Source organism: Centroberyx affinis, unplaced genomic scaffold, assembly GCF_046629955.1.
Source record: "Centroberyx affinis isolate AG114_WGS23_722 - 3 ecotype Tasmania unplaced genomic scaffold, CSIRO-AGI_Caff_v1 ptg000067l_1, whole genome shotgun sequence".
NCBI classification, from domain to species: domain Eukaryota; kingdom Metazoa; phylum Chordata; class Actinopteri; order Beryciformes; family Berycidae; genus Centroberyx; species Centroberyx affinis.
In genome coordinates this window covers 16,362-23,418 of record NW_027278778.1, presented here as the reverse complement: position 1 = coordinate 23,418, position 7,057 = coordinate 16,362, and positions in this window count along the sequence as shown.

Genomic DNA, 7,057 nt, shown 5'->3' with positions numbered 1-7,057 from the left:
AGGGGTGCTATCCAGAATTCAATAACACAGACATATAACGGTCTCGAACTGCTGTTTGCACGAGCCTAATTGCCACCAGGTGTGTAAACCACAGCTATTTGCTCCATGTTACTTTTGTCATTCATCTTGTTAAGATGTAATTTGCCTAAGATGCTTTTTTTTTTTTACAGCATGGTCTGAAAGCTGGAATGAAACATTTATTTTTCTCTGGCCCACATATTTTGATGCTGGCTATTTGCACAGTTTGCCCTATTTGCACAAGTTCCTTATATATGGCCACAGTCACTTGTGAACAGTTAGTGATGCACATTTGCATACATGCCTTTGAACTGGAATGTATAGGCTAGGCTACTTATGTGAATCAGGTAAAACAACCTTGTAGTTTACCTGTAAGTAGCATTGTAGCACCTTTATTTATGTTGCTATGTCCAACTCTCTGCTTTTTGCGATCACTATATCTCGATTTTTATCTACAGTATATATTATAACTATATAACTCATCTCAATAGTTAATAGCCTGTTAGTCTATCTACTTTTCAGCTCATTAACATTCAAATGAATGTGCATGGAGCTTGTAGGCCGTCTGCCTCCGTGGAAATCTATCAGTGCAAAACTTTACTAAAGTAATGGAAAGTTCAGCATCGCTCCACGGTGCACTATGCTGCCTTCAAGTGCTCCTCGTAAGTTCCTTTCTCCGAATTGCTGGGGTCGTAAATAGCACACGGTGCTTTTGGCTGGAATGAATAACAAAGTGGAGAGAGAAAGTACTTAAGAATAGCTGATGTTTTGATTCATGTATCAAAACCAAATGTGTGACAGCAAGAAATTCAACAAAGCATGAAAACAGGAACATACAACAATATCCTACTCATTATTTATATAGAATTCAAACAACAAGCCTAATAATAAAATACATAACTTTTACCCACGCTACCATGTCACATCTCGGCAACTTTTAAATTCTGATAATACATCTGGAAATGAATTATTTTGTAGCCTACATAAACATATTGATAACTTAACTGTTATTAAAAAATTATAGGAAATTTCCATATCCGCAAGAATACATGGACTGACTCGAAACCTAACTTTACAATTTTATTAATGAAATTAAACATTACAGCACTATGTTGGGCAGGCAAGGAATAAAATAAAGGCTGAATAGTTTTGATTTAGGGCATATATAATATTTATAAATTGTTTTACCTGGTACTTTTTTGTACTCAGAACTTGTTTTGTTGTCAATAAAAAACATCCGATTTTCCCCGTTGAATTTAGACACTTTGTCGGATCGTTCAGGTGAGGTCGAGGGTAATGCTGATATTTCCAACAGCACTTGAAGGCAGCGACCCATACATACCCATACCTCACTTCCTCTTCAGGACAGTGGTTGCCATGGCGACGCATTGCATTCCGAGTGACAGCCTGGCTTACTCCAGCAGTTTAGTCATGGGTTTAAAGAGTTTAATGCGAAACATTTGATTCAACACTCGATTCAGCTAAACAAACTGAAACTAAACTAAATCCTGGAACTATCCGACACCGTTCACACTGAATTGTCCAGTTCAGGAGGACTTTGAACACTCCAGACAAACAGGACTCAAGGTGGGCACACAGAAAGAAACGTAAAGTGATGTGTGTTATGGCGTGAAACACCAATATGAAGTTGAGATTTCATGGCTATAGTATGTTTCTAGAGCCATAAACATTCACTGCATTTATAGTTTAGGCTACTGCTCATGCCTCTCTCTCACCTAATATATTCAATTACAAAATCTATGAAGTATTTAACTTTTTTTTTTGTTTGGAAAGTTTGAAATTGTGATTAATAGCCTTTTACGTGTGTGGGCCAGACTTCAAATCCAATATTATGGCGAAAAAACAAATATGCAGAGCAAGTGGGAGGAATTTTTGGTGGGAAGGGTTAATGAGTATGTGAAGGTTGGGTAGGAGTTAATAGAACTGAGGGTTGGTTCACGTTCTTGTTTATATGTCTTGTCTGTCAAATCAGAAACCAGTTCACTCATACATCTTGGATATGTCACTGTTTGTTGTCTACAACACTGGTGCAAAATCAATAAAAAGATCTGAGAAAGAAAGAAATATGCAGAGCAAAATTCCCTGTTGTAAAATTGTAGTCACTTTTTCATCATTTATTTATTTTTTAACTTTTGTGTTGGACACATTCTGTCCCAGTTGTTAAGAATCACTGTAAAATGAATGCAGAATATAGGTTTACAGTTGGTTTTTAGTCTAAAAGAGTGCTATTCTGCACAAGGGAAAGTCATGGCATCCTTTTTCTTTATCTTTTTTCATATAGTGATCTCTATGGAAACCATTACAGTGGAATCAGACCCCAGGACAAGCATCTCAGAGAAGCATCTCTGTAATTCAGGGTCAGAGTGTGATATTGGAGGTGACACAGATAGTGGCGTTTCTGCTAAAGGACAAGAAGCTATCCTTCTCTCTCAGACTGATCTGCCATCTGTGGTGCAGGACTTGGCAAATGGATCGAGTCCACCTGCTGAGCTCGATGATGGCTCCTATAACGTCACATGGACAGTTTACATTGCAATAGCTCTTCCAAGAGGTAAATTCCCATATTTCATGTATGATAGACGAACACGAGTTTGTCTGTGAGCGCAGGATCTGGGTGTGGGCAGCATCACTGTACCAGGATCAGTGTGCTGAATTGCTGATATTCTAATTCATAATCTTAGTAACAGACATCAGAGCTTTGCTTTCATCCTCGATCTCATTCACAAAGATATATTCTCTTTTTTAGAAGAAGAAGAAGAGGAGAGCCATGTAGCCAAGAAAAAGCTGAAGAAAGTCTCATCCAGTGTTCTGCTGGAAAACCCCAAAGCTCAAGGCTACTATCATATTGAATACATTCTGCTGCCGGGGGACACAGAGAAGGCCAAAGTGGACCTAGTGATGTTTGGGCCGGCAGCAAAAATATACAAAGAAAATGAGTCGAAGGTAACCACCACTTGATGATGGAGATGTGTGTGTGTGTGTGTGTGTTCCCTGCATGAACAATGATAATAATAATAATAATAATAATAATAATAATAAACTTTATTTACATAGCACTAGGGATGGGATGATATGCTTATCTCACGATATGATCAGTGACAACAAAGTCTGACTGTGCAGAATTCCGTTTATTTCTGAGCCACAAATCTTTCTAGCAATGCCATTGGCTCGCTAGAATGTAAACAACAATTTAAAAATGTCATTACAAAGTGACAGTAATATAATTTGGATGGAGAGCTTGTGAAACTGTGATGGTCAAGCGTCTCATCTGTGATTACTACAGCGGAATAAAATGGAGCTAATATCACCATTCATTTACATTTTTGTATTGCAATATATTGAATTTCAATATATCGTCCTATTGTGAATAGATCTAATGATAAATGTGTGAACTTTCGGACAGATTTTGAGACCGTGGCACGAGGGAGATCGGACATGGGTCGGTTGGACTCAGTCTTTCGATGTCAGAGTCGACAGAGAATTGTTGATCAAGCTGCTCTCTCATAAGATCTGGCTCCGGATCTGGAACGGCAAGGACAAAGTGTCCAGCAAGGCCCGGTATGACAGACCCAAGGCCTTCAGGCTGCCGCAGGCTCAATCCGAGGACGCAACGCACATGTGTGGTGAGCATCAGGTCCTGCTGTCCCCCATATCACTCAAACCTGTATTTATGCCATGATATTTCTGGGGGTTTTTTGTGCATTGGATGAGGTGTGATGTAATATTAAACTGAAGTAAAAATCAAATATAATATACATGACAGCTTAAATCACATTTGTGATTCAGATTGGATTCTTAAAGTCTTTGGTATGCAATCCTTATTCTGATGCACATCTAATTCTAATAGTGAAATATTATTTTTTTTAAAGGAAATCACTGATCACATAGTATATGAGCTCTGTGAAAATCGCCATATTGAGGAAAAAAAAAGATCAAATTGCGTGTCGCTGTGCCACTTTGTGCTTGGAAAAAGCCAACAAAAATAATAACCATTTGGTGCTTCTTGCATGAAATACAAAATGACATCTTCCCTATAAGGTGGTATCAAGAATATGGTATACAGGCTGAGAACTGTGTTTGAGGAGGAGAAATCAAACACATCAAAAAAGCACAGAAATGCAATGCTGTTGAAACACAATCCTGAAGCGGGCACCACAACAGGTAAATGTAAAATGTTTTGTCTTATATAGTACTGCATGACAAACATAGCCAATTCTGTATGTAAAGCAGGCCCTTTTACTGCAACAATGAAGGTATCGTAAGATGTGATTCACACAAATGTGATTCTGTTCACTCCAATCTTTAACCTCCAACAGTGGATCCTAAAGCCTCACCAGCAGCTGAACCCAAAGCCTCAAGGTTAGATCTGGCAGCCAATGAGAAGATGCCATCCTCCACTGCTGTGCATGCGAGGTAAATTAAGCCATTTAGCTGTTTTTACTCAGAGTGACTTAAAAAGAGTGAGCAGGTAGGGGCTGAGTGTCTTGGCTCAAAGACTCTTCTAAAGACAGTACACAGCTGATGGAGACATTGGCTGGGGATTGATCACATGACCCTTTGGGTACAAAGCTGTCTCTCAAACCACCAGGCCACCCTGCCGCTCAACTTTCCTCTTGTTGTGTGTATCAAATCTCAGTGTAAATTGATCAGATTGTTGCTCAATACTTTTCTTTAAGACACTGAAGAGAAGACAGTTTGGCTGAATTTTATGGCCTTTTGAACACTATTTATCATACCATTTAGCAGTTTTTCATGGAATAATCCATGTCGAAGAACTAGACATGCATTCCGTCTGAACACGTTTTGTCCAGTTGAGAGAGAAATTGTAAATTACAGTATAAATCATTTTGTATACCACCAATAATGGGACAGGGAAATGATAATGAATGATACTCTCAGTACACTCTGATTAGTGTAATGCATAATCAACAAGCCTGTGTTATTCAGATCTGTCACTGGACTGGAACAGGACTTGTGCTCAGTTGATGGAAGTAGACCTGACAAGCCTCAAAAACAAGAGAAGAATCATGTCACAGCCGGTAAAACAGTCATCTGTATGTAATGACATTTTGATTTACGCAATTTAAAGTAACACAAGTTATTTGATTTTATATCTGTGCCAGCCATCATACTGACGTGCTTCTAAGATATTAAAACAACACTTTTCATAGACACAAAGGACATGGACACAAAGTTGGCTGAACCGAAGAAAAGAGGCTTCCAACAACCTACAATCGATGCTCCTGACCTTGAGAATATCAAAAGGAATGGCATTGCTTCAGCTGAAATCAGTCCAATGCATTTGTTGGCAGGTGAGTCAACCCTTTATTTACACGAATAGCATCTGTGAGGGACTGAGCAGGTAGGACACAAGAGGCAAAAATAAAGTGCAAAAAGTAAGGGTTTTTATTAACCCAAAAATATGTCAAATGCGGCTGATGGCTGTCACAGCATCCAAAACAAATGTTAAGGAATTCTCTCCAAAGGAATCAACCATGCTGTCTATATAGGTAGCAGCATGCCATCTAGGTTAGGGAGGAAGTAATAAGATGCATTTGAAAATGTAGGGGATTACTTATAGGATTACTGAGAAACAAGGGAAAAAGATATTTAGACTGTGAGATTATAGCATTTTACACAAATTTCACACTTTTACACGTATGTTATCCATGAGATCAAACATCCATCATGTGGTCTGTTATTTCTACCAGGTGAGATCTCACTGACTGACTGCTTCTCTATATGTTCATCCGGGGTATGCGAGGCCATGTGCAACATCTCTCTGGACAGACCATTAATATCTGATCAACTGAAGGCTGAGCTCAATCCGTTGGTCATCACCATTTTGTCAGCCAACTCAATGCCTTCATCGCCAGTCCCTTTTGATGTCCTGGAGGTGTGAATTTCATCTCATTAGCAGCAAAGTTACAGTGATACATACTTTACATGTTATGAATAATTAGATACAATTTGATTTGCATGCTTCGATGTAAGACACAGTTTAAATATTGTATTCTTTTTCCCAGGAGAAATGTCTGCCTGTGTATTGCCAGTACAAGTTCCACAACTTGAAAACGCACAGGACAAATTATCAACAGCATGGTGCCAATGTCTACTTCAAGGATGTGAATGTGATTCTGACCGGCTTGATGAGTCCTGGGGAACTCCAGGAGTTCCTCGCAGGTCCTCCTCTGGAGATAGAAGTTCATGATCGCGACAAGAAGGTGGAGAAACCATCCAAAACCACTTCGATACTCGGCACGGGGCCAGATGATGACAAGCCGAGTAATGTAACGCTGGTCAGTGGGAAACGCAGCGATTATAATCCCTCGAAACAGAAGACGAAGGTATATAACTCCTTTGGTATTGCAAGCCTCAACCTCTCTGAGCTGTTGCTTGGGCAGCGGAGTCTCAAGCTACACCTAGCGATCAAATGCTCCCCTCCACCTCACCTGTTGGATAGGGCGATAAGTGGATGGGAGAGGAAGATGATGAACACGCCAGCTGCTGCTTATATATCCAGCAAACAGCCCATGCAACAGGGCCATTACTTTGATGCCAATTCTCAACTCAAAGTCAAGATTGAAATAGCTTGTCCACTGAATGTTGCGAGTGATAGCTGTGAATTGGGCTCCTCAGAAGGTCCGTTTGGACGCGTCATCTACCTCTTCAGGTACAGCAATGTCTCTGTGATGGCCAAGCTGAGGGCAGAGATTCTGAGAATCAACGCGGCAGCTTTCCATCTAGGCTCACACTCCCTGGAAAATACTGCGAGAGTCCTATCAAATTACAAAATGAATTTCAAGCAGGGGGAGAGCAAGGATCTGGATTTTGTTACAGGATTCCACATGCTAGATAAGAGCATGCACGTCTTTGTTCTTGAAGGGCTAAAACATAAAGCAGTGAAGAGACTTTGGGAGACAGTTCCTATGAAGTAAGCCTATGAACACTATCTTGCCCTAACAGCTCATGTTAACAGTTTTCAGCTGTGCTGTCCATTTGGCTAGAGTGTTGAGGT